The sequence below is a fragment of the Lutjanus erythropterus genome, chromosome 6 (assembly GCF_056507025.1).
Source record: "Lutjanus erythropterus isolate fLutEry1 chromosome 6, fLutEry1.hap2, whole genome shotgun sequence".
NCBI lineage: Eukaryota > Metazoa > Chordata > Actinopteri > Lutjaniformes > Lutjanidae > Lutjanus > Lutjanus erythropterus.
The window spans coordinates 41,672,391-41,697,795 of NC_139322.1; the positions used below are offsets into that span (position 1 = coordinate 41,672,391).

Genomic DNA, 25,405 nt, shown 5'->3' on the forward strand with positions numbered 1-25,405 from the left:
ACAGCCGGCACACTCAAAGGGGCATATAGGACCGCTCAAAATGGGGCAATATTCCCTCTCTGTCTGACTGTCCAAAGTGCAAACCTGGCTGCATTTTTGTCAGGCTTTGTCTTGCTCCTCTTTCCGTTCCGTTCCGTTCCGAGCCGCGCTCCCTCCCCCTCCCCAGCCGTCAAGGCTCAAATGCAGTAGTTTCAGAGCGCGAGTCCGCAGGGACGCCAGCGAGCCAAGGCGGCGTTAAGGACGCTGTTCAGGCCGCGGTGCCGTCCACTTTGAACCCCGGTCTTTTTCGGTCTCCGGGCTTGCGGTTGAGCCACGGAGCCCTCAATCTGCACTGGCGTTTTGCTTTTCCACAAGGCAGGAGGAGGGTGCACCGTTCCCGGCGGCACTGCAATACCGGGTCGATGCGTGGAGTGAACGGAGCGAGCCCCTTTTTCAGCTCCCGGTGCTAAAAATCCCTTTAATATGTTGTCCCCTTATAGGGGACGTATCAGATATTAAACTGATAAGAACAGATACTACACTTGATCTTAGCCAAAAGGCCGAGAAGCGATGACCCCCCAGCCCCTTGCTGCCCCACCCCACCTCCCGGAACAGTCCTCACCGGCCGCGGTGAAGCCGTTTCAACTGCGCACCAGAGGGGGCCGCTGCTTAGCACCTCCGCCCAAGGGCTCCATGGCTGGGCTCTGAGCCCACTTGAAGGACAGCTGCTTTGCTTTGCTTTGCTTTGCTTTGCTTTTCACAAGTGCGCAAGGCTCAGCCAAAGGGCAAAGCCTGCCAAAAATGGGTTCAACTCATTGTTGTTCCTCTCCACGGAAGTCTTTAGTAAAAGGCGAAAGACTTGTGCGCTTTGAAGAGAAACCCGAGTAAGTACAGCCCCTCTCCTCCGCGCCAGCCAAGATGTCTGTCGTCCCAGTCCCCGGCCTCACGGTAAGCCCGGCTTGGCTTAGCGTGCGCCAAACTCCCGGGCCACGCCCCTGCCCCTGCCCCTGGCCCCCAACACCCCCGACACTCTCACAGGCTCTATACAGGCAGTGGCTTCGCGGATAGGATGAGTCCCGGCTGTAGGGCGCAGGCTACCGAGCACCAGGGAGACTCAGGCGCCTCCAGACTCTCGCTGAGGACGGGCTGAAAACCCGGAAGGAAAACAGCCGGCACACTCAAAGGGGCATATAGGACCGCTCAAAATGGGGCAATATTCCCTCTCTGTCTGACTGTCCAAAGTGCAAACCTGGCTGCATTTTTGTCAGGCTTTGTCTTGCTCCTCTTTCCGTTCCGTTCCGTTCCGAGCCGCGCTCCCTCCCCCTCCCCAGCCGTCAAGGCTCAAATGCAGTAGTTTCAGAGCGCGAGTCCGCAGGGACGCCAGCGAGCCAAGGCGGCGTTAAGGACGCTGTTCAGGCCGCGGTGCCGTCCACTTTGAACCCCGGTCTTTTTCGGTCTCCGGGCTTGCGGTTGAGCCACGGAGCCCTCAATCTGCACTGGCGTTTTGCTTTTCCACAAGGCAGGAGGAGGGTGCACCGTTCCCGGCGGCACTGCAATACCGGGTCGATGCGTGGAGTGAACGGAGCGAGCCCCTTTTTCAGCTCCCGGTGCTAAAAATCCCTTTAATATGTTGTCCCCTTATAGGGGACGTATCAGATATTAAACTGATAAGAACAGATACTACACTTGATCTTAGCCAAAAGGCCGAGAAGCGATGACCCCCCAGCCCCTTGCTGCCCCACCCCACCTCCCGGAACAGTCCTCACCGGCCGCGGTGAAGCCGTTTCAACTGCGCACCAGAGGGGGCCGCTGCTTAGCACCTCCGCCCAAGGGCTCCATGGCTGGGCTCTGAGCCCACTTGAAGGACAGCTGCTTTGCTTTGCTTTGCTTTGCTTTTCACAAGTGCGCAAGGCTCAGCCAAAGGGCAAAGCCTGCCAAAAATGGGTTCAACTCATTGGTGTTCCTCTCCACGGAAGTCTTTAGTAAAAGGCGAAAGACTTGTGCGCTTTGAAGAGAAACCCGAGTAAGTACAGCCCCTCTCCTCCGCGCCAGCCAAGATGTCTGTCGTCCCAGTCCCCGGCCTCACGGTAAGCCCGGCTTGGCTTAGCGTGCGCCAAACTCCCGGGCCACGCCCCTGCCCCTGCCCCTGGCCCCCAACACCCCCGACACTCTCACAGGCTCTATACAGGCAGTGGCTTCGCGGATAGGATGAGTCCCGGCTGTAGGGCGCAGGCTACCGAGCACCAGGGAGACTCAGGCGCCTCCAGACTCTCGCTGAGGACGGGCTGAAAACCCGGAAGGAAAACAGCCGGCACACTCAAAGGGGCATATAGGACCGCTCAAAATGGTGCAATATTCCCTCTCTGTCTGACTGTCCAAAGTGCAAACCTGGCTGCATTTTTGTCAGGCTTTGTCTTGCTCCTCTTTCCGTTCCGTTCCGTTCCGAGCCGCGCTCCCTCCCCCTCCCCAGCCGTCAAGGCTCAAATGCAGTAGTTTCAGAGCGCGAGTCCGCAGGGACGCCAGCGAGCCAAGGCGGCGTTAAGGACGCTGTTCAGGCCGCGGTGCCGTCCACTTTGAACCCCGGTCTTTTTCGGTCTCCGGGCTTGCGGTTGAGCCACGGAGCCCTCAATCTGCACTGGCGTTTTGCTTTTCCACAAGGCAGGAGGAGGGTGCACCGTTCCCGGCGGCACTGCAATACCGGGTCGATGCGTGGAGTGAACGGAGCGAGCCCCTTTTTCAGCTCCCGGTGCTAAAAATCCCTTTAATATGTTGTCCCCTTATAGGGGACGTATCAGATATTAAACTGATAAGAACAGATACTACACTTGATCTTAGCCAAAAGGCCGAGAAGCGATGACCCCCCAGCCCCTTGCTGCCCCACCCCACCTCCCGGAACAGTCCTCACCGGCCGCGGTGAAGCCGTTTCAACTGCGCACCAGAGGGGGCCGCTGCTTAGCACCTCCGCCCAAGGGCTCCATGGCTGGGCTCTGAGCCCACTTGAAGGACAGCTGCTTTGCTTTGCTTTGCTTTTCACAAGTGCGCAAGGCTCAGCCAAAGGGCAAAGCCTGCCAAAAATGGGTTCAACTCATTGGTGTTCCTCTCCACGGAAGTCTTTAGTAAAAGGCGAAAGACTTGTGCGCTTTGAAGAGAAACCCGAGTAAGTACAGCCCCTCTCCTCCGCGCCAGCCAAGATGTCTGTCGTCCCAGTCCCCGGCCTCACGGTAAGCCCGGCTTGGCTTAGCGTGCGCCAAACTCCCGGGCCACGCCCCTGCCCCTGCCCCTGGCCCCCAACACCCCCGACACTCTCACAGGCTCTATACAGGCAGTGGCTTCGCGGATAGGATGAGTCCCGGCTGTAGGGCGCAGGCTACCGAGCACCAGGGAGACTCAGGCGCCTCCAGACTCTCGCTGAGGACGGGCTGAAAACCCGGAAGGAAAACAGCCGGCACACTCAAAGGGGCATATAGGACCGCTCAAAATGGGGCAATATTCCCTCTCTGTCTGACTGTCCAAAGTGCAAACCTGGCTGCATTTTTGTCAGGCTTTGTCTTGCTCCTCTTTCCGTTCCGTTCCGTTCCGAGCCGCGCTCCCTCCCCCTCCCCAGCCGTCAAGGCTCAAATGCAGTAGTTTCAGAGCGCGAGTCCGCAGGGACGCCAGCGAGCCAAGGCGGCGTTAAGGACGCTGTTCAGGCCGCGGTGCCGTCCACTTTGAACCCCGGTCTTTTTCGGTCTCCGGGCTTGCGGTTGAGCCACGGAGCCCTCAATCTGCACTGGCGTTTTGCTTTTCCACAAGGCAGGAGGAGGGTGCACCGTTCCCGGCGGCACTGCAATACCGGGTCGATGCGTGGAGTGAACGGAGCGAGCCCCTTTTTCAGCTCCCGGTGCTAAAAATCCCTTTAATATGTTGTCCCCTTATAGGGGACGTATCAGATATTAAACTGATAAGAACAGATACTACACTTGATCTTAGCCAAAAGGCCGAGAAGCGATGACCCCCCAGCCCCTTGCTGCCCCACCCCACCTCCCGGAACAGTCCTCACCGGCCGCGGTGAAGCCGTTTCAACTGCGCACCAGAGGGGGCCGCTGCTTAGCACCTCCGCCCAAGGGCTCCATGGCTGGGCTCTGAGCCCACTTGAAGGACAGCTGCTTTGCTTTGCTTTGCTTTTCACAAGTGCGCAAGGCTCAGCCAAAGGGCAAAGCCTGCCAAAAATGGGTTCAACTCATTGGTGTTCCTCTCCACGGAAGTCTTTAGTAAAAGGCGAAAGACTTGTGCGCTTTGAAGAGAAACCCGAGTAAGTACAGCCCCTCTCCTCCGCGCCAGCCAAGACCTCTGTCGTCCCAGTCCCCGGCCTCAGGGTAAGCCCGGCTTGGCTTAGCGTGCGCCAAACTCCCGGGCCACGCCCCTGCCCCTGCCCCTGGCCCCCAACACCCCCGACACTCTCACAGGCTCTATACAGGCAGTGGCTTCGCGGATAGGATGAGTCCCGGCTGTAGGGCGCAGGCTACCGAGCACCAGGGAGACTCAGGCGCCTCCAGACTCTCGCTGAGGATGGGCTGAAAACCCGGAAGGAAAACAGCCGGCACACTCAAAGGGGCATATAGGACCGCTCAAAATGGGGCAATATTCCCTCTCTGTCTGACTGTCCAAAGTGCAAACCTGGCTGCATTTTTGTCAGGCTTTGTCTTGCTCCTCTTTCCGTTCCGTTCCGAGCCGCGCTCCCTCCCCCTCCCCAGCTGTCAAGGCTCAAATGCAGTAGTTTCAGAGCGCGAGTCCGCAGGGACGCCAGCGAGCCAAGGCGGCGTTAAGGACGCTGTTCAGGCCGCGGTGCCGTCCACTTTGAACCCCGGTCTTTTTCGGTCTCCGGGCTTGCGGTTGAGCCACGGAGCCCTCAATCTGCACTGGCGTTTTGCTTTTCCACAAGGCAGGAGGAGGGTGCACCGTTCCCGGCGGCACTGCAATACCGGGTCGATGCGTGGAGTGAACGGAGCGAGCCCCTTTTTCAGCTCCCGGTGCTAAAAATCCCTTTAATATGTTGTCCCCTTATAGGGGACGTATCAGATATTAAACTGATAAGAACAGATACTACACTTGATCTTAGCCAAAAGGCCGAGAAGCGATGACCCCCCAGCCCCTTGCTGCCCCACCCCACCTCCCGGAACAGTCCTCACCGGCCGCGGTGAAGCCGTTTCAACTGCGCACCAGAGGGGGCCGCTGCTTAGCACCTCCGCCCAAGGGCTCCATGGCTGGGCTCTGAGCCCACTTGAAGGACAGCTGCTTTGCTTTGCTTTGCTTTGCTTTGCTTTTCACAAGTGCGCAAGGCTCAGCCAAAGGGCAAACCCTGCCAAAAATGGGTTCAACTCATTGGTGTTCCTCTCCACGGAAGTCTTTAGTAAAAGGCGAAAGACTTGTGCGCTTTGAAGAGAAACCCGAGTAAGTACAGCCCCTCTCCTCCGCGCCAGCCAAGATGTCTGTCGTCCCAGTCCCCGGCCTCACGGTAAGCCCGGCTTGGCTTAGCGTGCGCCAAACTCCCGGGCCACGCCCCTGCCCCTGCCCCTGGCCCCCAACACCCCCGACACTCTCACAGGCTCTATACAGGCAGTGGCTTCGCGGATAGGATGAGTCCCGGCTGTAGGGCGCAGGCTACCGAGCACCAGGGAGACTCAGGCGCCTCCAGACTCTCGCTGAGGACGGGCTGAAAACCCGGAAGGAAAACAGCCGGCACACTCAAAGGGGCATATAGGACCGCTCAAAATGGGGCAATATTCCCTCTCTGTCTGACTGTCCAAAGTGCAAACCTGGCTGCATTTTTGTCAGGCTTTGTCTTGCTCCTCTTTCCGTTCCGTTCCGTTCCGAGCCGCGCTCCCTCCCCCTCCCCAGCCGTCAAGGCTCAAATGCAGTAGTTTCAGAGCGCGAGTCCGCAGGGACGCCAGCGAGCCAAGGCGGCGTTAAGGACGCTGTTCAGGCCGCGGTGCCGTCCACTTTGAACCCCGGTCTTTTTCGGTCTCCGGGCTTGCGGTTGAGCCACGGAGCCCTCAATCTGCACTGGCGTTTTGCTTTTCCACAAGGCAGGAGGAGGGTGCACCGTTCCCGGCGGCACTGCAATACCGGGTCGATGCGTGGAGTGAACGGAGCGAGCCCCTTTTTCAGCTCCCGGTGCTAAAAATCCCTTTAATATGTTGTCCCCTTATAGGGGACGTATCAGATATTAAACTGATAAGAACAGATACTACACTTGATCTTAGCCAAAAGGCCGAGAAGCGATGACCCCCCAGCCCCTTGCTGCCCCACCCCACCTCCCGGAACAGTCCTCACCGGCCGCGGTGAAGCCGTTTCAACTGCGCACCAGAGGGGGCCGCTGCTTAGCACCTCCGTCCAAGGGCTCCATGGCTGGGCTCTGAGCCCACTTGAAGGACAGCTGCTTTGCTTTGCTTTGCTTTGCTTTGCTTTTCACAAGTGCGCAAGGCTCAGCCAAAGGGCAAAGCCTGCCAAAAATGGGTTCAACTCATTGGTGTTCCTCTCCACGGAAGTCTTTAGTAAAAGGCGAAAGACTTGTGCGCTTTGAAGAGAAACCCGAGTAAGTACAGCCCCTCTCCTCCGCGCCAGCCAAGATGTCTGTCGTCCCAGTCCCCGGCCTCACGGTAAGCCCGGCTTGGCTTAGCGTGCGCCAAACTCCCGGGCCACGCCCCTGCCCCTGCCCCTGGCCCCCAACACCCCCGACACTCTCACAGGCTCTATACAGGCAGTGGCTTCGCGGATAGGATGAGTCCCGGCTGTAGGGCGCAGGCTACCGAGCACCAGGGAGACTCAGGCGCCTCCAGACTCTCGCTGAGGACGGGCTGAAAACCCGGAAGGAAAACAGCCGGCACACTCAAAGGGGCATATAGGACCGCTCAAAATGGGGCAATATTCCCTCTCTGTCTGACTGTCCAAAGTGCAAACCTGGCTGCATTTTTGTCAGGCTTTGTCTTGCTCCTCTTTCCGTTCCGTTCCGTTCCGAGCCGCGCTCCCTCCCCCTCCCCAGCCGTCAAGGCTCAAATGCAGTAGTTTCAGAGCGCGAGTCCGCAGGGACGCCAGCGAGCCAAGGCGGCGTTAAGGACGCTGTTCAGGCCGCGGTGCCGTCCACTTTGAACCCCGGTCTTTTTCGGTCTCCGGGCTTGCGGTTGAGCCACGGAGCCCTCAATCTGCACTGGCGTTTTGCTTTTCCACAAGGCAGGAGGAGGGTGCACCGTTCCCGGCGGCACTGCAATACCGGGTCGATGCGTGGAGTGAACGGAGCGAGCCCCTTTTTCAGCTCCCGGTGCTAAAAATCCCTTTAATATGTTGTCCCCTTATAGGGGACGTATCAGATATTAAACTGATAAGAACAGATACTACACTTGATCTTAGCCAAAAGGCCGAGAAGCGATGACCCCCCAGCCCCTTGCTGCCCCACCCCACCTCCCGGAACAGTCCTCACCGGCCGCGGTGAAGCCGTTTCAACTGCGCACCAGAGGGGGCCGCTGCTTAGCACCTCCGCCCAAGGGCTCCATGGCTGGGCTCTGAGCCCACTTGAAGGACAGCTGCTTTGCTTTGCTTTGCTTTGCTTTTCACAAGTGCGCAAGGCTCAGCCAAAGGGCAAAGCCTGCCAAAAATGGGTTCAACTCATTGGTGTTCCTCTCCACGGAAGTCTTTAGTAAAAGGCGAAAGACTTGTGCGCTTTGAAGAGAAACCCGAGTAAGTACAGCCCCTCTCCTCCGCGCCAGCCAAGATGTCTGTCGTCCCAGTCCCCGGCCTCACGGTAAGCCCGGCTTGGCTTAGCGTGCGCCAAACTCCCGGGCCACGCCCCTGCCCCTGCCCCTGGCCCCCAACACCCCCGACACTCTCACAGGCTCTATACAGGCAGTGGCTTCGCGGATAGGATGAGTCCCGGCTGTAGGGCGCAGGCTACCGAGCACCAGGGAGACTCAGGCGCCTCCAGACTCTCGCTGAGGACGGGCTGAAAACCCGGAAGGAAAACAGCCGGCACACTCAAAGGGGCATATAGGACCGCTCAAAATGGGGCAATATTCCCTCTCTGTCTGACTGTCCAAAGTGCAAACCTGGCTGCATTTTTGTCAGGCTTTGTCTTGCTCCTCTTTCCGTTCCGTTCCGTTCCGAGCCGCGCTCCCTCCCCCTCCCCAGCCGTCAAGGCTCAAATGCAGTAGTTTCAGAGCGCGAGTCCGCAGGGACGCCAGCGAGCCAAGGCGGCGTTAAGGACGCTGTTCAGGCCGCGGTGCCGTCCACTTTGAACCCCGGTCTTTTTCGGTCTCCGGGCTTGCGGTTGAGCCACGGAGCCCTCAATCTGCACTGGCGTTTTGCTTTTCCACAAGGCAGGAGGAGGGTGCACCGTTCCCGGCGGCACTGCAATACCGGGTCGATGCGTGGAGTGAACGGAGCGAGCCCCTTTTTCAGCTCCCGGTGCTAAAAATCCCTTTAATATGTTGTCCCCTTATAGGGGACGTATCAGATATTAAACTGATAAGAACAGATACTACACTTGATCTTAGCCAAAAGGCCGAGAAGCGATGACCCCCCAGCCCCTTGCTGCCCCACCCCACCTCCCGGAACAGTCCTCACCGGCCGCGGTGAAGCCGTTTCAACTGCGCACCAGAGGGGGCCGCTGCTTAGCACCTCCGCCCAAGGGCTCCATGGCTGGGCTCTGAGCCCACTTGAAGGACAGCTGCTTTGCTTTGCTTTGCTTTTCACAAGTGCGCAAGGCTCAGCCAAAGGGCAAAGCCTGCCAAAAATGGGTTCAACTCATTGGTGTTCCTCTCCACGGAAGTCTTTAGTAAAAGGCGAAAGACTTGTGCGCTTTGAAGAGAAACCCGAGTAAGTACAGCCCCTCTCCTCCGCGCCAGCCAAGATGTCTGTCGTCCCAGTCCCCGGCCTCACGGTAAGCCCGGCTTGGCTTAGCGTGCGCCAAACTCCCGGGCCACGCCCCTGCCCCTGCCCCTGGCCCCCAACACCCCCGACACTCTCACAGGCTCTATACAGGCAGTGGCTTCGCGGATAGGATGAGTCCCGGCTGTAGGGCGCAGGCTACCGAGCACCAGGGAGACTCAGGCGCCTCCAGACTCTCGCTGAGGACGGGCTGAAAACCCGGAAGGAAAACAGCCGGCACACTCAAAGGGGCATATAGGACCGCTCAAAATGGGGCAATATTCCCTCTCTGTCTGACTGTCCAAAGTGCAAACCTGGCTGCATTTTTGTCAGGCTTTGTCTTGCTCCTCTTTCCGTTCCGTTCCGTTCCGAGCCGCGCTCCCTCCCCCTCCCCAGCCGTCAAGGCTCAAATGCAGTAGTTTCAGAGCGCGAGTCCGCAGGGACGCCAGCGAGCCAAGGCGGCGTTAAGGACGCTGTTCAGGCCGCGGTGCCGTCCACTTTGAACCCCGGTCTTTTTCGGTCTCCGGGCTTGCGGTTGAGCCACGGAGCCCTCAATCTGCACTGGCGTTTTGCTTTTCCACAAGGCAGGAGGAGGGTGCACCGTTCCCGGCGGCACTGCAATACCGGGTCGATGCGTGGAGTGAACGGAGCGAGCCCCTTTTTCAGCTCCCGGTGCTAAAAATCCCTTTAATATGTTGTCCCCTTATAGGGGACGTATCAGATATTAAACTGATAAGAACAGATACTACACTTGATCTTAGCCAAAAGGCCGAGAAGCGATGACCCCCCAGCCCCTTGCTGCCCCACCCCACCTCCCGGAACAGTCCTCACCGGCCGCGGTGAAGCCGTTTCAACTGCGCACCAGAGGGGGCCGCTGCTTAGCACCTCCGCCCAAGGGCTCCATGGCTGGGCTCTGAGCCCACTTGAAGGACAGCTGCTTTGCTTTGCTTTGCTTTTCACAAGTGCGCAAGGCTCAGCCAAAGGGCAAAGCCTGCCAAAAATGGGTTCAACTCATTGGTGTTCCTCTCCACGGAAGTCTTTAGTAAAAGGCGAAAGACTTGTGCGCTTTGAAGAGAAACCCGAGTAAGTACAGCCCCTCTCCTCCGCGCCAGCCAAGACCTCTGTCGTCCCAGTCCCCGGCCTCAGGGTAAGCCCGGCTTGGCTTAGCGTGCGCCAAACTCCCGGGCCACGCCCCTGCCCCTGCCCCTGGCCCCCAACACCCCCGACACTCTCACAGGCTCTATACAGGCAGTGGCTTCGCGGATAGGATGAGTCCCGGCTGTAGGGCGCAGGCTACCGAGCACCAGGGAGACTCAGGCGCCTCCAGACTCTCGCTGAGGATGGGCTGAAAACCCGGAAGGAAAACAGCCGGCACACTCAAAGGGGCATATAGGACCGCTCAAAATGGGGCAATATTCCCTCTCTGTCTGACTGTCCAAAGTGCAAACCTGGCTGCATTTTTGTCAGGCTTTGTCTTGCTCCTCTTTCCGTTCCGTTCCGAGCCGCGCTCCCTCCCCCTCCCCAGCTGTCAAGGCTCAAATGCAGTAGTTTCAGAGCGCGAGTCCGCAGGGACGCCAGCGAGCCAAGGCGGCGTTAAGGACGCTGTTCAGGCCGCGGTGCCGTCCACTTTGAACCCCGGTCTTTTTCGGTCTCCGGGCTTGCGGTTGAGCCACGGAGCCCTCAATCTGCACTGGCGTTTTGCTTTTCCACAAGGCAGGAGGAGGGTGCACCGTTCCCGGCGGCACTGCAATACCGGGTCGATGCGTGGAGTGAACGGAGCGAGCCCCTTTTTCAGCTCCCGGTGCTAAAAATCCCTTTAATATGTTGTCCCCTTATAGGGGACGTATCAGATATTAAACTGATAAGAACAGATACTACACTTGATCTTAGCCAAAAGGCCGAGAAGCGATGACCCCCCAGCCCCTTGCTGCCCCACCCCACCTCCCGGAACAGTCCTCACCGGCCGCGGTGAAGCCGTTTCAACTGCGCACCAGAGGGGGCCGCTGCTTAGCACCTCCGCCCAAGGGCTCCATGGCTGGGCTCTGAGCCCACTTGAAGGACAGCTGCTTTGCTTTGCTTTGCTTTGCTTTGCTTTTCACAAGTGCGCAAGGCTCAGCCAAAGGGCAAACCCTGCCAAAAATGGGTTCAACTCATTGGTGTTCCTCTCCACGGAAGTCTTTAGTAAAAGGCGAAAGACTTGTGCGCTTTGAAGAGAAACCCGAGTAAGTACAGCCCCTCTCCTCCGCGCCAGCCAAGATGTCTGTCGTCCCAGTCCCCGGCCTCACGGTAAGCCCGGCTTGGCTTAGCGTGCGCCAAACTCCCGGGCCACGCCCCTGCCCCTGCCCCTGGCCCCCAACACCCCCGACACTCTCACAGGCTCTATACAGGCAGTGGCTTCGCGGATAGGATGAGTCCCGGCTGTAGGGCGCAGGCTACCGAGCACCAGGGAGACTCAGGCGCCTCCAGACTCTCGCTGAGGACGGGCTGAAAACCCGGAAGGAAAACAGCCGGCACACTCAAAGGGGCATATAGGACCGCTCAAAATGGGGCAATATTCCCTCTCTGTCTGACTGTCCAAAGTGCAAACCTGGCTGCATTTTTGTCAGGCTTTGTCTTGCTCCTCTTTCCGTTCCGTTCCGTTCCGAGCCGCGCTCCCTCCCCCTCCCCAGCCGTCAAGGCTCAAATGCAGTAGTTTCAGAGCGCGAGTCCGCAGGGACGCCAGCGAGCCAAGGCGGCGTTAAGGACGCTGTTCAGGCCGCGGTGCCGTCCACTTTGAACCCCGGTCTTTTTCGGTCTCCGGGCTTGCGGTTGAGCCACGGAGCCCTCAATCTGCACTGGCGTTTTGCTTTTCCACAAGGCAGGAGGAGGGTGCACCGTTCCCGGCGGCACTGCAATACCGGGTCGATGCGTGGAGTGAACGGAGCGAGCCCCTTTTTCAGCTCCCGGTGCTAAAAATCCCTTTAATATGTTGTCCCCTTATAGGGGACGTATCAGATATTAAACTGATAAGAACAGATACTACACTTGATCTTAGCCAAAAGGCCGAGAAGCGATGACCCCCCAGCCCCTTGCTGCCCCACCCCACCTCCCGGAACAGTCCTCACCGGCCGCGGTGAAGCCGTTTCAACTGCGCACCAGAGGGGGCCGCTGCTTAGCACCTCCGTCCAAGGGCTCCATGGCTGGGCTCTGAGCCCACTTGAAGGACAGCTGCTTTGCTTTGCTTTGCTTTGCTTTGCTTTTCACAAGTGCGCAAGGCTCAGCCAAAGGGCAAAGCCTGCCAAAAATGGGTTCAACTCATTGGTGTTCCTCTCCACGGAAGTCTTTAGTAAAAGGCGAAAGACTTGTGCGCTTTGAAGAGAAACCCGAGTAAGTACAGCCCCTCTCCTCCGCGCCAGCCAAGATGTCTGTCGTCCCAGTCCCCGGCCTCACGGTAAGCCCGGCTTGGCTTAGCGTGCGCCAAACTCCCGGGCCACGCCCCTGCCCCTGCCCCTGGCCCCCAACACCCCCGACACTCTCACAGGCTCTATACAGGCAGTGGCTTCGCGGATAGGATGAGTCCCGGCTGTAGGGCGCAGGCTACCGAGCACCAGGGAGACTCAGGCGCCTCCAGACTCTCGCTGAGGACGGGCTGAAAACCCGGAAGGAAAACAGCCGGCACACTCAAAGGGGCATATAGGACCGCTCAAAATGGGGCAATATTCCCTCTCTGTCTGACTGTCCAAAGTGCAAACCTGGCTGCATTTTTGTCAGGCTTTGTCTTGCTCCTCTTTCCGTTCCGTTCCGTTCCGAGCCGCGCTCCCTCCCCCTCCCCAGCCGTCAAGGCTCAAATGCAGTAGTTTCAGAGCGCGAGTCCGCAGGGACGCCAGCGAGCCAAGGCGGCGTTAAGGACGCTGTTCAGGCCGCGGTGCCGTCCACTTTGAACCCCGGTCTTTTTCGGTCTCCGGGCTTGCGGTTGAGCCACGGAGCCCTCAATCTGCACTGGCGTTTTGCTTTTCCACAAGGCAGGAGGAGGGTGCACCGTTCCCGGCGGCACTGCAATACCGGGTCGATGCGTGGAGTGAACGGAGCGAGCCCCTTTTTCAGCTCCCGGTGCTAAAAATCCCTTTAATATGTTGTCCCCTTATAGGGGACGTATCAGATATTAAACTGATAAGAACAGATACTACACTTGATCTTAGCCAAAAGGCCGAGAAGCGATGACCCCCCAGCCCCTTGCTGCCCCACCCCACCTCCCGGAACAGTCCTCACCGGCCGCGGTGAAGCCGTTTCAACTGCGCACCAGAGGGGGCCGCTGCTTAGCACCTCCGCCCAAGGGCTCCATGGCTGGGCTCTGAGCCCACTTGAAGGACAGCTGCTTTGCTTTGCTTTGCTTTGCTTTTCACAAGTGCGCAAGGCTCAGCCAAAGGGCAAAGCCTGCCAAAAATGGGTTCAACTCATTGGTGTTCCTCTCCACGGAAGTCTTTAGTAAAAGGCGAAAGACTTGTGCGCTTTGAAGAGAAACCCGAGTAAGTACAGCCCCTCTCCTCCGCGCCAGCCAAGATGTCTGTCGTCCCAGTCCCCGGCCTCACGGTAAGCCCGGCTTGGCTTAGCGTGCGCCAAACTCCCGGGCCACGCCCCTGCCCCTGCCCCTGGCCCCCAACACCCCCGACACTCTCACAGGCTCTATACAGGCAGTGGCTTCGCGGATAGGATGAGTCCCGGCTGTAGGGCGCAGGCTACCGAGCACCAGGGAGACTCAGGCGCCTCCAGACTCTCGCTGAGGACGGGCTGAAAACCCGGAAGGAAAACAGCCGGCACACTCAAAGGGGCATATAGGACCGCTCAAAATGGGGCAATATTCCCTCTCTGTCTGACTGTCCAAAGTGCAAACCTGGCTGCATTTTTGTCAGGCTTTGTCTTGCTCCTCTTTCCGTTCCGTTCCGTTCCGAGCCGCGCTCCCTCCCCCTCCCCAGCCGTCAAGGCTCAAATGCAGTAGTTTCAGAGCGCGAGTCCGCAGGGACGCCAGCGAGCCAAGGCGGCGTTAAGGACGCTGTTCAGGCCGCGGTGCCGTCCACTTTGAACCCCGGTCTTTTTCGGTCTCCGGGCTTGCGGTTGAGCCACGGAGCCCTCAATCTGCACTGGCGTTTTGCTTTTCCACAAGGCAGGAGGAGGGTGCACCGTTCCCGGCGGCACTGCAATACCGGGTCGATGCGTGGAGTGAACGGAGCGAGCCCCTTTTTCAGCTCCCGGTGCTAAAAATCCCTTTAATATGTTGTCCCCTTATAGGGGACGTATCAGATATTAAACTGATAAGAACAGATACTACACTTGATCTTAGCCAAAAGGCCGAGAAGCGATGACCCCCCAGCCCCTTGCTGCCCCACCCCACCTCCCGGAACAGTCCTCACCGGCCGCGGTGAAGCCGTTTCAACTGCGCACCAGAGGGGGCCGCTGCTTAGCACCTCCGCCCAAGGGCTCCATGGCTGGGCTCTGAGCCCACTTGAAGGACAGCTGCTTTGCTTTGCTTTGCTTTTCACAAGTGCGCAAGGCTCAGCCAAAGGGCAAAGCCTGCCAAAAATGGGTTCAACTCATTGGTGTTCCTCTCCACGGAAGTCTTTAGTAAAAGGCGAAAGACTTGTGCGCTTTGAAGAGAAACCCGAGTAAGTACAGCCCCTCTCCTCCGCGCCAGCCAAGATGTCTGTCGTCCCAGTCCCCGGCCTCACGGTAAGCCCGGCTTGGCTTAGCGTGCGCCAAACTCCCGGGCCACGCCCCTGCCCCTGCCCCTGGCCCCCAACACCCCCGACACTCTCACAGGCTCTATACAGGCAGTGGCTTCGCGGATAGGATGAGTCCCGGCTGTAGGGCGCAGGCTACCGAGCACCAGGGAGACTCAGGCGCCTCCAGACTCTCGCTGAGGACGGGCTGAAAACCCGGAAGGAAAACAGCCGGCACACTCAAAGGGGCATATAGGACCGCTCAAAATGGGGCAATATTCCCTCTCTGTCTGACTGTCCAAAGTGCAAACCTGGCTGCATTTTTGTCAGGCTTTGTCTTGCTCCTCTTTCCGTTCCGTTCCGTTCCGAGCCGCGCTCCCTCCCCCTCCCCAGCCGTCAAGGCTCAAATGCAGTAGTTTCAGAGCGCGAGTCCGCAGGGACGCCAGCGAGCCAAGGCGGCGTTAAGGACGCTGTTCAGGCCGCGGTGCCGTCCACTTTGAACCCCGGTCTTTTTCGGTCTCCGGGCTTGCGGTTGAGCCACGGAGCCCTCAATCTGCACTGGCGTTTTGCTTTTCCACAAGGCAGGAGGAGGGTGCACCGTTCCCGGCGGCACTGCAATACCGGGTCGATGCGTGGAGTGAACGGAGCGAGCCCCTTTTTCAGCTCCCGGTGCTAAAAATCCCTTTAATATGTTGTCCCCTTATAGGGGACGTATCAGATATTAAACTGATAAGAACAGATACTACACTTGATCTTAGCCAAAAGGCCGAGAAGCGATGACCCCCCAGCCCCTTGCTGCCCCACCCCACCTCCCGGAACAGTCCTCACCGGCCGCGGTGAAGCCGTTTCAACTGCGCACCAGAGGGGGCCGCTGCTTAGCACCTCTGCCCAAGGGCTCCATGGCTGGGCTCTGAGCCCACTTGAAGGACAGCTGCTTTGCTTTGCTTTGCTTTGCTTTGCTTTTCACAAGTGCGCAAGGCTCAGCCAAAGGGCAAAGCCTGCCAAAAATGGGTTCAACTCATTGGTGTTCCTCTCCACGGAAGTCTTTAGTAAAAGGCGAAAGACTTGTGCGCTTTGAAGAGAAACCCGAGTAAGTACAGCCCCTCTCCTCCGCGCCAGCCAAGATGTCTGTCGTCCCAGTCCCCGGCCTCACGGTAAGCCCGGCTTGGCTTAGCGTGCGCCAAACTCCCGGGCCACGCCCCTGCCCCTGCCCCTGGCCCCCAACACCCCCGACACTCTCACAGGCTCTATACAGGCAGTGGCTTCGCGGATAGGATGAGTCCCGGCTGTAGGGCGCAGGCTACCGAGCACCAGGGAGACTCAGGAGCCTCCAGACTCTCGCTGAGGACGGGCTGAAAACCCGGAAGGAAAACAGCCGGCACACTCAAAGGGGCATATAGGACCGCTCAAAATGGGGCAATATTCCCTCTCTGTCTGACTGTCCAAAGTGCAAACCTGGCTGCATTTTTGTCAGGCTTTGTCTTGCTCCTCTTTCCGTTCCGTTCCGTTCCGAGCCGCGCTCCCTCCCCCTCCCCAGCCGTCAAGGCTCAAATGCAGTAGTTTCAGAGCGCGAGTCCGCAGGGACGCCAGCGAGCCAAGGCGGCGTTAAGGACGCTGTTCAGGCCGCGGTGCCGTCCACTTTGAACCCCGGTCTTTTTCGGTCTCCGGGCTTGCGGTTGAGCCACGGAGCCCTCAATCTGCACTGGCGTTTTGCTTTTCCACAAGGCAGGAGGAGGGTGCACCGTTCCCGGCGGCACTGCAATACCGGGTCGATGCGTGGAGTGAACGGAGCGAGCCCCTTTTTCAGCTCCCGGTGCTAAAAATCCCTTTAATATGTTGTCCCCTTATAGGGGACGTATCAGATATTAAACTGATAAGAACAGATACTACACTTGATCTTAGCCAAAAGGCCGAGAAGAGATGACCCCCCAGCCCCTTGCTGCCCCACCCCACCTCCCGGAACAGTCCTCACCGGCCGCGGTGAAGCCGTTTCAACTGCGCACCAGAGGGGGCCGCTGCTTAGCACCTCCGCCCAAGGGCTCCATGGCTGGGCTCTGAGCCCACTTGAAGGACAGCTGCTTTGCTTTGCTTTGCTTTTCACAAGTGCGCAAGGCTCAGCCAAAGGGCAAAGCCTGCCAAAAATGGGTTCAACTCATTGGTGTTCCTCTCCACGGAAGTCTTTAGTAAAAGGCGAAAGACTTGTGCGCTTTGAAGAGAAACCCGAGTAAGTACAGCCCCTCTCCTCCGCGCCAGCCAAGACCTCTGTCGTCCCAGTCCCCGGCCTCACGGTAAGCCCGGCTTGGCTTAGCGTGCGCCAAACTCCCGGGCCACGCCCCTGCCCCTGCCCCTGGCCCCCAACACCCCCGACACTCTCACAGGCTCTATACAGGCAGTGGCTTCGCGGATAGGATGAGTCCCGGCTGTAGGGCGCAGGCTACCGAGCACCAGGGAGACTCAGGCGCCTCCAGACTCTCGCTGAGGATGGGCTGAAAACCCGGAAGGAAAACAGCCGGCACACTCAAAGGGGCATATAGGACCGCTCAAAATGGGGCAATATTCCCTCTCTGTCTGACTGTCCAAAGTGCAAACCTGGCTGCATTTTTGTCAGGCTTTGTCTTGCTCCTCTTTCCGTTCCGTTCCGAGTCGCGCTCCCTCCCCCTCCCCAGCCGTCAAGGCTCAAATGCAGTAGTTTCAGAGCGCGAGTCCACAGGGACGCCAGCGAGCCAAGGCGGCGTTAAGGACGCTGTTCAGGCCGCGGTGCCGTCCACTTTGAACCCCGGTCTTTTTCGGTCTCCGGGCTTGCGGTTGAGCCACGGAGCCCTCAATCTGCACTGGTGTTTTGCTTTTCCACAAGGCAGGAGGAAGGTGCACCGTTCCCGGCGGCACTGCAATACCGGGTCGATGCGTGGAGTGAACGGAGCGAGCCCCTTTTTCAGCTCCCGGTGCTAAAAATCCCTTTAATATGTTGTCCCCTTATAGGGGACGTATCAGATATTAAACTGATAAGAACAGATACTACACTTGATCTTAGCCAAAAGGCCGAGAAGCGATGACCACCCAGCCCCTTGCTGCCCCACCCCACCTCCCGGAACAGTCCTCACCGGCCGCGGTGAAGCCGTTTCAACTGCGCACCAGAGGGGGCCGCTGCTTAGCACCTCCGCCCAAGGGCTCCATGGCTGGGCTCTGAGCCCACTTGAAGGACAGCTGCTTTGCTTTGCTTTGCTTTTCACAAGTGCGCAAGGCTCAGCCAAAGGGCAAAGCCTGCCAAAAATGGGTTCAACTCATTGGTGTTCCTCTCCACGGAAGTCTTTAGTAAAAGGCGAAAGACTTGTGCGCTTTGAAGAGAAACCCGAGTAAGTACAGCCCCTCTCCTCCGCGCCAGCCAAGATGTCTGTCGTCCCAGTCCCCGGCCTCACGGTAAGCCCGGCTTGGCTTAGCGTGCGCCAAACTCCCGGGCCACGCCCCTGCCCCTGCCCCTGGCCCCCAACACCCCCGACACTCTCACAGGCTCTATACAGGCAGTGGCTTCGCGGATAGGATGAGTCCCGGCTGTAGGGCGCAGGCTACCGAGCACCAGGGAGACTCAGGCGCCTCCAGACTCTCGCTGAGGACGGGCTGAAAACCCGGAAGGAAAACAGCCGGCACACTCAAAGGGGCATATAGGACCGCTCAAAATGGGGCAATATTCCCTCTCTGTCTGACTGTCCAAAGTGCAAACCTGGCTGCATTTTTGTCAGGCTTTGTCTTGCTCCTCTTTCCGTTCCGTTCCGTTCCGAGCCGCGCTCCCTCCCCCTCCCCAGCCGTCAAGGCTCAAATGCAGTAGTTTCAGAGCGCGAGTCCGCAGGGACGCCAGCGAGCCAAGGCGGCGTTAAGGACGCTGTTCAGGCCGCGGTGCCGTCCACTTTGAACCCCGGTCTTTTTCGGTCTCCGGGCTTGCGGTTGAGCCACGGAGCCCTCAATCTGCACTGGCGTTTTGCTTTTCCACAAGGCAGGAGGAGGGTGCACCGTTCCCGGCGGCACTGCAATACCGGGTCGATGCGTGGAGTGAACGGAGCGAGCCCCTTTTTCAGCTCCCGGTGCTAAAAATCCCTTTAATATGTTGTCCCCTTATAGGGGACGTATCAGATATTAAACTGATAAGAACAGATACTACACTTGATCTTAGCCAAAAGGCCGAGAAGCGATGACCCCCCAGCCCCTTGCTGCCCCACCCCACCTCCCGGAACAGTCCTCACCGGCCGCGGTGAAGCCGTTTCAACTGCGCACCAGAGGGGGCCGCTGCTTAGCACCTCCGCCCAAGGGCTCCATGGCTGGGCTCTGAGCCCACTTGAAGGACAGCTGCTTTGCTTTGCTTTGCTTTGCTTTGCTTTTCACAAGTGCGCAAGGCTCAGCCAAAGGGCAAAGCCTGCCAAAAATGGGTTCAACTCATTGGTGTTCCTCTCCACGGAAGTCTTTAGTAAAAGGCGAAAGACTTGTGCGCTTTGAAGAGAAACCCGAGTAAGTACAGCCCCTCTCCTCCGCGCCAGCCAAGATGTCTGTCGTCCCAGTCCCCGGCCTCACGGTAAGCCCGGCTTGGCTTAGCGTGCGCCAAACTCCCGGGCCACGCCCCTGCCCCTGCCCCTGGCCCCCAACACCCCCGACACTCTCACAGGCTCTATACAGGCAGTGGCTTCGCGGATAGGATGAGTCCCGGCTGTAGGGCGCAGGCTACCGAGCACCAGGGAGACTCAGGCGCCTCCAGACTCTCGCTGAGGACGGGCTGAAAACCCGGAAGGAAAACAGCCGGCACACTCAAAGGGGCATATAGGACCGCTCAAAATGGGGCAATATTCCCTCTCTGTCTGACTGTCCAAAGTGCAAACCTGGCTGCATTTTTGTCAGGCTTTGTCTTGCTCCTCTTTCCGTTCCGTTCCGTTCCGAGCCGCGCTCCCTCCCCCTCCCCAGCCGTCAAGGCTCAAATGCAGTAGTTTCAGAGCGCGAGTCCGCAGGGACGCCAGCGAGCCAAGGCGGCGTTAAGGACGCTGTTCAGGCCGCGGTGCCGTCCACTTTGAACCCCGGTCTTTTTCGGTCTCCGGGCTTGCGGTTGAGCCACGGAGCCCTCAATCTGCACTGGCGTTTTGCTTTTCCACAAGGCAGGAGGAGGGTGCACCGTTCCCGGCGGCACTGCAATACCGGGTCGATGCGTGGAGTGAACGGAGCGAGCCCCTTTTTCAGCTCCCGGTGCTAAAAATCCCTTTAATATGTTGTCCCCTTATAGGGGACGTATCAGATATTAAACTGATAAGAACAGATACTACACTTGATCTTAGCCAAAAGGCCGAGAAGCGATGACCCCCCAGCCCCTTGCTGCCCCACCCCACCTCCCGGAACAGTCCTCACCGGCCGCGGTGAAGCCGTTTCAACTGCGCACCAGAGGGGGCCGCTGCTTAGCACCTCCGCCCAAGGGCTCCATGGCTGGGCTCTGAGCCCACTTGAAGGACAGCTGCTTTGCTTTGCTTTGCTTTTCACAAGTGCGCAAGGCTCAGCCAAAGGGCAAAGCCTGCCAAAAATGGGTTCAACTCATTGGTGTTCCTCTCCACGGAAGTCTTTAGTAAAAGGCGAAAGACTTGTGCGCTTTGAAGAGAAACCCGAGTAAGTACAGCCCCTCTCCTCCGCGCCAGCCAAGACCTCTGTCGTCCCAGTCCCCGGCCTCAGGGTAAGCCCGGCTTGGCTTAGCGTGCGCCAAACTCCCGGGCCACGCCCCTGCCCCTGCCCCTGGCCCCCAACACCCCCGACACTCTCACAGGCTCTATACAGGCAGTGGCTTCGCGGATAGGATGAGTCCCGGCTGTAGGGCGCAGGCTACCGAGCACCAGGGAGACTCAGGCGCCTCCAGACTCTCGCTGAGGATGGGCTGAAAACCCGGAAGGAAAACAGCCGGCACACTCAAAGGGGCATATAGGACCGCTCAAAATGGGGCAATATTCCCTCTCTGTCTGACTGTCCAAAGTGCAAACCTGGCTGCATTTTTGTCAGGCTTTGTCTTGCTCCTCTTTCCGTTCCGTTCCGAGCCGCGCTCCCTCCCCCTCCCCAGCCGTCAAGGCTCAAATGCAGTAGTTTCAGAGCGCGAGTCCGCAGGGACGCCAGCGAGCCAAGGCGGCGTTAAGGACGCTGTTCAGGCCGCGGTGCCGTCCACTTTGAACCCCGGTCTTTTTCGGTCTCCGGGCTTGCGGTTGAGCCACGGAGCCCTCAATCTGCACTGGCGTTTTGCTTTTCCACAAGGCAGGAGGAAGGTGCACCGTTCCCGGCGGCACTGCAATACCGGGTCGATGCGTGGAGTGAACGGAGCGAGCCCCTTTTTCAGCTCCCGGTGCTAAAAATCCCTTTAATATGTTGTCCCCTTATAGGGGACGTATCAGATATTAAACTGATAAGAACAGATACTACACTTGATCTTAGCCAAAAGGCCGAGAAGCGATGACCACCCAGCCCCTTGCTGCCCCACCCCACCTCCCGGAACAGTCCTCACCGGCCGCGGTGAAGCCGTTTCAACTGCGCACCAGAGGGGGCCGCTGCTTAGCACCTCTGCCCAAGGGCTCCATGGCTGGGCTCTGAGCCCACTTGAAGGACAGCTGCTTTGCTTTGCTTTGCTTTGCTTTGCTTTTCACAAGTGCGCAAGGCTCAGCCAAAGGGCAAAGCCTGCCAAAAATGGGTTCAACTCATTGGTGTTCCTCTCCACGGAAGTCTTTAGTAAAAGGCGAAAGACTTGTGCGCTTTGAAGAGAAACCCGAGTAAGTACAGCCCCTCTCCTCCGCGCCAGCCAAGATGTCTGTCGTCCCAGTCCCCGGCCTCACGGTAAGCCCGGCTTGGCTTAGCGTGCGCCAAACTCCCGGGCCACGCCCCTGCCCCTGCCCCTGGCCCCCAACACCCCCGACACTCTCACAGGCTCTATACAGGCAGTGGCTTCGCGGATAGGATGAGTCCCGGCTGTAGGGCGCAGGCTACCGAGCACCAGGGAGACTCAGGCGCCTCCAGACTCTCGCTGAGGACGGGCTGAAAACCCGGAAGGAAAACAGCCGGCACACTCAAAGGGGCATATAGGACCGCTCAAAATGGGGCAATATTCCCTCTCTGTCTGACTGTCCAAAGTGCAAACCTGGCTGCATTTTTGTCAGGCTTTGTCTTGCTCCTCTTTCCGTTCCGTTCCGTTCCGAGCCGCGCTCCCTCCCCCTCCCCAGCCGTCAAGGCTCAAATGCAGTAGTTTCAGAGCGCGAGTCCGCAGGGACGCCAGCGAGCCAAGGCGGCGTTAAGGACGCTGTTCAGGCCGCGGTGCCGTCCACTTTGAACCCCGGTCTTTTTCGGTCTCCGGGCTTGCGGTTGAGCCACGGAGCCCTCAATCTGCACTGGCGTTTTGCTTTTCCACAAGGCAGGAGGAGGGTGCACCGTTCCCGGCGGCACTGCAATACCGGGTCGATGCGTGGAGTGAACGGAGCGAGCCCCTTTTTCAGCTCCCGGTGCTAAAAATCCCTTTAATATGTTGTCCCCTTATAGGGGACGTATCAGATATTAAACTGATAAGAACAGATACTACACTTGATCTTAGCCAAAAGGCCGAGAAGCGATGACCCCCCAGCCCCTTGCTGCCCCACCCCACCTCCCGGAACAGTCCTCACCGGCCGCGGTGAAGCCGTTTCAACTGCGCACCAGAGGGGGCCGCTGCTTAGCACCTCCGCCCAAGGGCTCCATGGCTGGGCTCTGAGCCCACTTGAAGGACAGCTGCTTTGCTTTGCTTTGCTTTGCTTTGCTTTTCACAAGTGCGCAAGGCTCAGCCAAAGGGCAAAGCCTGCCAAAAATGGGTTCAACTCATTGGTGTTCCTCTCCACGGAAGTCTTTAGTAAAAGGCGAAAGACTTGTGCGCTTTGAAGAGAAACCCGAGTAAGTACAGCCCCTCTCCTCCGCGCCAGCCAAGATGTCTGTCGTCCCAGTCCCCGGCCTCACGGTAAGCCCGGCTTGGCTTAGCGTGCGCCAAACTCCCGGGCCACGCCCCTGCCCCTGCCCCTGGCCCCCAACACCCCCGACACTCTCACAGGCTCTATACAGGCAGTGGCTTCGCGGATAGGATGAGTCCCGGCTGTAGGGCGCAGGCTACCGAGCACCAGGGAGACTCAGGCGCCTCCAGACTCTCGCTGAGGACGGGCTGAAAACCCGGAAGGAAAACAGCCGGCACACTCAAAGGGGCATATAGGACCGCTCAAAATGGGGCAATATTCCCTCTCTGTCTGACTGTCCAAAGTGCAAACCTGGCTGCATTTTTGTCAGGCTTTGTCTTGCTCCTCTTTCCGTTCCGTTCCGTTCCGAGCCGCGCTCCCTCCCCCTCCCCAGCCGTCAAGGCTCAAATGCAGTAGTTTCAGAGCGCGAGTCCGCAGGGACGCCAGCGAGCCAAGGCGGCGTTAAGGACGCTGTTCAGGCCGCGGTGCCGTCCACTTTGAACCCCGGTCTTTTTCGGTCTCCGGGCTTGCGGTTGAGCCACGGAGCCCTCAATCTGCACTGGCGTTTTGCTTTTCCACAAGGCAGGAGGAGGGTGCACCGTTCCCGGCGGCACTGCAATACCGGGTCGATGCGTGGAGTGAACGGAGCGAGCCCCTTTTTCAGCTCCCGGTGCTAAAAATCCCTTTAATATGTTGTCCCCTTATAGGGGACGTATCAGATATTAAACTGATAAGAACAGATACTACACTTGATCTTAGCCAAAAGGCCGAGAAGCGATGACCCCCCAGCCCCTTGCTGCCCCACCCCACCTCCCGGAACAGTCCTCACCGGCCGCGGTGAAGCCGTTTCAACTGCGCACCAGAGGGGGCCGCTGCTTAGCACCTCCGCCCAAGGGCTCCATGGCTGGGCTCTGAGCCCACTTGAAGGACAGCTGCTTTGCTTTGCTTTGCTTTTCACAAGTGCGCAAGGCTCAGCCAAAGGGCAAAGCCTGCCAAAAATGGGTTCAACTCATTGGTGTTCCTCTCCACGGAAGTCTTTAGTAAAAGGCGAAAGACTTGTGCGCTTTGAAGAGAAACCCGAGTAAGTACAGCCCCTCTCCTCCGCGCCAGCCAAGACCTCTGTCGTCCCAGTCCCCGGCCTCAGGGTAAGCCCGGCTTGGCTTAGCGTGCGCCAAACTCCCGGGCCACGCCCCTGCCCCTGCCCCTGGCCCCCAACACCCCCGACACTCTCACAGGCTCTATACAGGCAGTGGCTTCGCGGATAGGATGAGTCCCGGCTGTAGGGCGCAGGCTACCGAGCACCAGGGAGACTCAGGCGCCTCCAGACTCTCGCTGAGGATGGGCTGAAAACCCGGAAGGAAAACAGCCGGCACACTCAAAGGGGCATATAGGACCGCTCAAAATGGGGCAATATTCCCTCTCTGTCTGACTGTCCAAAGTGCAAACCTGGCTGCATTTTTGTCAGGCTTTGTCTTGCTCCTCTTTCCGTTCCGTTCCGAGCCGCGCTCCCTCCCCCTCCCCAGCCGTCAAGGCTCAAATGCAGTAGTTTCAGAGCGCGAGTCCGCAGGGACGCCAGCGAGCCAAGGCGGCGTTAAGGACGCTGTTCAGGCCGCGGTGCCGTCCACTTTGAACCCCGGTCTTTTTCGGTCTCCGGGCTTGCGGTTGAGCCACGGAGCCCTCAATCTGCACTGGCGTTTTGCTTTTCCACAAGGCAGGAGGAAGGTGCACCGTTCCCGGCGGCACTGCAATACCGGGTCGATGCGTGGAGTGAACGGAGCGAGCCCCTTTTTCAGCTCCCGGTGCTAAAAATCCCTTTAATATGTTGTCCCCTTATAGGGGACGTATCAGATATTAAACTGATAAGAACAGATACTACACTTGATCTTAGCCAAAAGGCCGAGAAGCGATGACCACCCAGCCCCTTGCTGCCCCACCCCACCTCCCGGAACAGTCCTCACCGGCCGCGGTGAAGCCGTTTCAACTGCGCACCAGAGGGGGCCGCTGCTTAGCACCTCTGCCCAAGGGCTCCATGGCTGGGCTCTGAGCCCACTTGAAGGACAGCTGCTTTGCTTTGCTTTGCTTTGCTTTGCTTTTCACAAGTGCGCAAGGCTCAGCCAAAGGGCAAAGCCTGCCAAAAATGGGTTCAACTCATTGGTGTTCCTCTCCACGGAAGTCTTTAGTAAAAGGCGAAAGACTTGTGCGCTTTGAAGAGAAACCCGAGTAAGTACAGCCCCTCTCCTCCGCGCCAGCCAAGATGTCTGTCGTCCCAGTCCCCGGCCTCACGGTAAGCCCGGCTTGGCTTAGCGTGCGCCAAACTCCCGGGCCACGCCCCTGCCCCTGCCCCTGGCCCCCAACACCCCCGACACTCTCACAGGCTCTATACAGGCAGTGGCTTCGCGGATAGGATGAGTCCCGGCTGTAGGGCGCAGGCTACCGAGCACCAGGGAGACTCAGGCGCCTCCAGACTCTCGCTGAGGACGGGCTGAAAACCCGGAAGGAAAACAGCCGGCACACTCAAAGGGGCATATAGGACCGCTCAAAATGGGGCAATATTCCCTCTCTGTCTGACTGTCCAAAGTGCAAACCTGGCTGCATTTTTGTCAGGCTTTGTCTTGCTCCTCTTTCCGTTCCGTTCCGTTCCGAGCCGCGCTCCCCAGCCGTCAAGGCTCAAATGCCGTCAAGGCTCAAATGCAGTAGTTTCAGAGCGCGAGTCCGCAGGGACGCCAGCGAGCCAAGGCGGCGTTAAGGACGCTGTTCAGGCCGCGGTGCCGTCCACTTTGAACCCCGGTCTTTTTCGGTCTCCGGGCTTGCGGTTGAGCCACGGAGCCCTCAATCTGCACTGGCGTTTTGCTTTTCCACAAGGCAGGA

The 25,405-nt window shown here is 58.7% G+C and overlaps 44 non-coding genes across 44 annotated transcripts; all 44 read right to left on the reverse strand.

Moving 5' to 3' along the window:
* Positions 1 to 360: 360 nt before the first annotated feature.
* LOC146325854 (U2 spliceosomal RNA) lies at positions 361 to 551 on the reverse strand. The gene has a single exon (XR_014770951.1). It is a non-coding gene; the product is annotated as a U2 spliceosomal RNA (small nuclear RNA).
* A 201-nt stretch (positions 552 to 752) lies between these two features.
* On the reverse strand, positions 753 to 867 carry LOC146325855 (U5 spliceosomal RNA). Its single transcript, XR_014770924.1, has one exon. It is a non-coding gene; the product is annotated as a U5 spliceosomal RNA (small nuclear RNA).
* Positions 868 to 1,504: 637 nt separating this feature from the next.
* On the reverse strand, positions 1,505 to 1,695 carry LOC146325856 (U2 spliceosomal RNA). Its single transcript, XR_014770962.1, has one exon. It is a non-coding gene; the product is annotated as a U2 spliceosomal RNA (small nuclear RNA).
* Positions 1,696 to 1,891: 196 nt separating this feature from the next.
* Positions 1,892 to 2,006, reverse strand: LOC146325857 (U5 spliceosomal RNA). The gene has a single exon (XR_014770964.1). It is a non-coding gene; the product is annotated as a U5 spliceosomal RNA (small nuclear RNA).
* A 637-nt stretch (positions 2,007 to 2,643) lies between these two features.
* Positions 2,644 to 2,834, reverse strand: LOC146325858 (U2 spliceosomal RNA). The gene has a single exon (XR_014770974.1). It is a non-coding gene; the product is annotated as a U2 spliceosomal RNA (small nuclear RNA).
* Positions 2,835 to 3,025: 191 nt separating this feature from the next.
* On the reverse strand, positions 3,026 to 3,140 carry LOC146325859 (U5 spliceosomal RNA). Its single transcript, XR_014770965.1, has one exon. It is a non-coding gene; the product is annotated as a U5 spliceosomal RNA (small nuclear RNA).
* A 637-nt stretch (positions 3,141 to 3,777) lies between these two features.
* Positions 3,778 to 3,968, reverse strand: LOC146325860 (U2 spliceosomal RNA). Its single transcript, XR_014770985.1, has one exon. It is a non-coding gene; the product is annotated as a U2 spliceosomal RNA (small nuclear RNA).
* A 191-nt stretch (positions 3,969 to 4,159) lies between these two features.
* LOC146325861 (U5 spliceosomal RNA) lies at positions 4,160 to 4,274 on the reverse strand. The gene has a single exon (XR_014770966.1). It is a non-coding gene; the product is annotated as a U5 spliceosomal RNA (small nuclear RNA).
* A 632-nt stretch (positions 4,275 to 4,906) lies between these two features.
* LOC146325862 (U2 spliceosomal RNA) lies at positions 4,907 to 5,097 on the reverse strand. The gene has a single exon (XR_014770996.1). It is a non-coding gene; the product is annotated as a U2 spliceosomal RNA (small nuclear RNA).
* Positions 5,098 to 5,298: 201 nt separating this feature from the next.
* Positions 5,299 to 5,413, reverse strand: LOC146325863 (U5 spliceosomal RNA). Its single transcript, XR_014770931.1, has one exon. It is a non-coding gene; the product is annotated as a U5 spliceosomal RNA (small nuclear RNA).
* A 637-nt stretch (positions 5,414 to 6,050) lies between these two features.
* LOC146325864 (U2 spliceosomal RNA) lies at positions 6,051 to 6,241 on the reverse strand. The gene has a single exon (XR_014771007.1). It is a non-coding gene; the product is annotated as a U2 spliceosomal RNA (small nuclear RNA).
* A 201-nt stretch (positions 6,242 to 6,442) lies between these two features.
* Positions 6,443 to 6,557, reverse strand: LOC146325865 (U5 spliceosomal RNA). Its single transcript, XR_014770967.1, has one exon. It is a non-coding gene; the product is annotated as a U5 spliceosomal RNA (small nuclear RNA).
* Positions 6,558 to 7,194: 637 nt separating this feature from the next.
* On the reverse strand, positions 7,195 to 7,385 carry LOC146325866 (U2 spliceosomal RNA). Its single transcript, XR_014771018.1, has one exon. It is a non-coding gene; the product is annotated as a U2 spliceosomal RNA (small nuclear RNA).
* A 196-nt stretch (positions 7,386 to 7,581) lies between these two features.
* On the reverse strand, positions 7,582 to 7,696 carry LOC146325867 (U5 spliceosomal RNA). The gene has a single exon (XR_014770969.1). It is a non-coding gene; the product is annotated as a U5 spliceosomal RNA (small nuclear RNA).
* A 637-nt stretch (positions 7,697 to 8,333) lies between these two features.
* LOC146325868 (U2 spliceosomal RNA) lies at positions 8,334 to 8,524 on the reverse strand. Its single transcript, XR_014771029.1, has one exon. It is a non-coding gene; the product is annotated as a U2 spliceosomal RNA (small nuclear RNA).
* Positions 8,525 to 8,715: 191 nt separating this feature from the next.
* LOC146325869 (U5 spliceosomal RNA) lies at positions 8,716 to 8,830 on the reverse strand. The gene has a single exon (XR_014770970.1). It is a non-coding gene; the product is annotated as a U5 spliceosomal RNA (small nuclear RNA).
* A 637-nt stretch (positions 8,831 to 9,467) lies between these two features.
* LOC146325870 (U2 spliceosomal RNA) lies at positions 9,468 to 9,658 on the reverse strand. Its single transcript, XR_014771040.1, has one exon. It is a non-coding gene; the product is annotated as a U2 spliceosomal RNA (small nuclear RNA).
* A 191-nt stretch (positions 9,659 to 9,849) lies between these two features.
* Positions 9,850 to 9,964, reverse strand: LOC146325871 (U5 spliceosomal RNA). Its single transcript, XR_014770971.1, has one exon. It is a non-coding gene; the product is annotated as a U5 spliceosomal RNA (small nuclear RNA).
* Positions 9,965 to 10,596: 632 nt separating this feature from the next.
* Positions 10,597 to 10,787, reverse strand: LOC146325872 (U2 spliceosomal RNA). Its single transcript, XR_014771051.1, has one exon. It is a non-coding gene; the product is annotated as a U2 spliceosomal RNA (small nuclear RNA).
* Positions 10,788 to 10,988: 201 nt separating this feature from the next.
* LOC146325873 (U5 spliceosomal RNA) lies at positions 10,989 to 11,103 on the reverse strand. Its single transcript, XR_014770932.1, has one exon. It is a non-coding gene; the product is annotated as a U5 spliceosomal RNA (small nuclear RNA).
* A 637-nt stretch (positions 11,104 to 11,740) lies between these two features.
* LOC146325874 (U2 spliceosomal RNA) lies at positions 11,741 to 11,931 on the reverse strand. The gene has a single exon (XR_014771062.1). It is a non-coding gene; the product is annotated as a U2 spliceosomal RNA (small nuclear RNA).
* Positions 11,932 to 12,132: 201 nt separating this feature from the next.
* Positions 12,133 to 12,247, reverse strand: LOC146325875 (U5 spliceosomal RNA). The gene has a single exon (XR_014770972.1). It is a non-coding gene; the product is annotated as a U5 spliceosomal RNA (small nuclear RNA).
* Positions 12,248 to 12,884: 637 nt separating this feature from the next.
* Positions 12,885 to 13,075, reverse strand: LOC146325876 (U2 spliceosomal RNA). Its single transcript, XR_014771073.1, has one exon. It is a non-coding gene; the product is annotated as a U2 spliceosomal RNA (small nuclear RNA).
* A 196-nt stretch (positions 13,076 to 13,271) lies between these two features.
* LOC146325877 (U5 spliceosomal RNA) lies at positions 13,272 to 13,386 on the reverse strand. The gene has a single exon (XR_014770973.1). It is a non-coding gene; the product is annotated as a U5 spliceosomal RNA (small nuclear RNA).
* Positions 13,387 to 14,023: 637 nt separating this feature from the next.
* On the reverse strand, positions 14,024 to 14,214 carry LOC146325878 (U2 spliceosomal RNA). The gene has a single exon (XR_014771086.1). It is a non-coding gene; the product is annotated as a U2 spliceosomal RNA (small nuclear RNA).
* A 191-nt stretch (positions 14,215 to 14,405) lies between these two features.
* LOC146325879 (U5 spliceosomal RNA) lies at positions 14,406 to 14,520 on the reverse strand. Its single transcript, XR_014770975.1, has one exon. It is a non-coding gene; the product is annotated as a U5 spliceosomal RNA (small nuclear RNA).
* A 637-nt stretch (positions 14,521 to 15,157) lies between these two features.
* Positions 15,158 to 15,348, reverse strand: LOC146325880 (U2 spliceosomal RNA). The gene has a single exon (XR_014771097.1). It is a non-coding gene; the product is annotated as a U2 spliceosomal RNA (small nuclear RNA).
* Positions 15,349 to 15,549: 201 nt separating this feature from the next.
* Positions 15,550 to 15,664, reverse strand: LOC146325881 (U5 spliceosomal RNA). Its single transcript, XR_014770976.1, has one exon. It is a non-coding gene; the product is annotated as a U5 spliceosomal RNA (small nuclear RNA).
* Positions 15,665 to 16,301: 637 nt separating this feature from the next.
* On the reverse strand, positions 16,302 to 16,492 carry LOC146325882 (U2 spliceosomal RNA). Its single transcript, XR_014770889.1, has one exon. It is a non-coding gene; the product is annotated as a U2 spliceosomal RNA (small nuclear RNA).
* A 191-nt stretch (positions 16,493 to 16,683) lies between these two features.
* Positions 16,684 to 16,798, reverse strand: LOC146325883 (U5 spliceosomal RNA). Its single transcript, XR_014770977.1, has one exon. It is a non-coding gene; the product is annotated as a U5 spliceosomal RNA (small nuclear RNA).
* A 632-nt stretch (positions 16,799 to 17,430) lies between these two features.
* Positions 17,431 to 17,621, reverse strand: LOC146325884 (U2 spliceosomal RNA). The gene has a single exon (XR_014770846.1). It is a non-coding gene; the product is annotated as a U2 spliceosomal RNA (small nuclear RNA).
* A 191-nt stretch (positions 17,622 to 17,812) lies between these two features.
* On the reverse strand, positions 17,813 to 17,927 carry LOC146325885 (U5 spliceosomal RNA). Its single transcript, XR_014770978.1, has one exon. It is a non-coding gene; the product is annotated as a U5 spliceosomal RNA (small nuclear RNA).
* Positions 17,928 to 18,564: 637 nt separating this feature from the next.
* Positions 18,565 to 18,755, reverse strand: LOC146325886 (U2 spliceosomal RNA). Its single transcript, XR_014771108.1, has one exon. It is a non-coding gene; the product is annotated as a U2 spliceosomal RNA (small nuclear RNA).
* A 201-nt stretch (positions 18,756 to 18,956) lies between these two features.
* LOC146325887 (U5 spliceosomal RNA) lies at positions 18,957 to 19,071 on the reverse strand. The gene has a single exon (XR_014770979.1). It is a non-coding gene; the product is annotated as a U5 spliceosomal RNA (small nuclear RNA).
* Positions 19,072 to 19,708: 637 nt separating this feature from the next.
* LOC146325888 (U2 spliceosomal RNA) lies at positions 19,709 to 19,899 on the reverse strand. The gene has a single exon (XR_014771119.1). It is a non-coding gene; the product is annotated as a U2 spliceosomal RNA (small nuclear RNA).
* Positions 19,900 to 20,090: 191 nt separating this feature from the next.
* LOC146325889 (U5 spliceosomal RNA) lies at positions 20,091 to 20,205 on the reverse strand. The gene has a single exon (XR_014770980.1). It is a non-coding gene; the product is annotated as a U5 spliceosomal RNA (small nuclear RNA).
* A 632-nt stretch (positions 20,206 to 20,837) lies between these two features.
* On the reverse strand, positions 20,838 to 21,028 carry LOC146325890 (U2 spliceosomal RNA). Its single transcript, XR_014770848.1, has one exon. It is a non-coding gene; the product is annotated as a U2 spliceosomal RNA (small nuclear RNA).
* A 201-nt stretch (positions 21,029 to 21,229) lies between these two features.
* LOC146325891 (U5 spliceosomal RNA) lies at positions 21,230 to 21,344 on the reverse strand. Its single transcript, XR_014770981.1, has one exon. It is a non-coding gene; the product is annotated as a U5 spliceosomal RNA (small nuclear RNA).
* Positions 21,345 to 21,981: 637 nt separating this feature from the next.
* On the reverse strand, positions 21,982 to 22,172 carry LOC146325892 (U2 spliceosomal RNA). The gene has a single exon (XR_014771130.1). It is a non-coding gene; the product is annotated as a U2 spliceosomal RNA (small nuclear RNA).
* A 201-nt stretch (positions 22,173 to 22,373) lies between these two features.
* Positions 22,374 to 22,488, reverse strand: LOC146325893 (U5 spliceosomal RNA). Its single transcript, XR_014770982.1, has one exon. It is a non-coding gene; the product is annotated as a U5 spliceosomal RNA (small nuclear RNA).
* Positions 22,489 to 23,125: 637 nt separating this feature from the next.
* Positions 23,126 to 23,316, reverse strand: LOC146325894 (U2 spliceosomal RNA). The gene has a single exon (XR_014771141.1). It is a non-coding gene; the product is annotated as a U2 spliceosomal RNA (small nuclear RNA).
* Positions 23,317 to 23,507: 191 nt separating this feature from the next.
* On the reverse strand, positions 23,508 to 23,622 carry LOC146325895 (U5 spliceosomal RNA). Its single transcript, XR_014770983.1, has one exon. It is a non-coding gene; the product is annotated as a U5 spliceosomal RNA (small nuclear RNA).
* A 632-nt stretch (positions 23,623 to 24,254) lies between these two features.
* On the reverse strand, positions 24,255 to 24,445 carry LOC146325896 (U2 spliceosomal RNA). Its single transcript, XR_014770849.1, has one exon. It is a non-coding gene; the product is annotated as a U2 spliceosomal RNA (small nuclear RNA).
* Positions 24,446 to 24,646: 201 nt separating this feature from the next.
* On the reverse strand, positions 24,647 to 24,761 carry LOC146325897 (U5 spliceosomal RNA). The gene has a single exon (XR_014770984.1). It is a non-coding gene; the product is annotated as a U5 spliceosomal RNA (small nuclear RNA).
* Between the last annotated feature and the right edge of the window lie 644 nt (positions 24,762 to 25,405).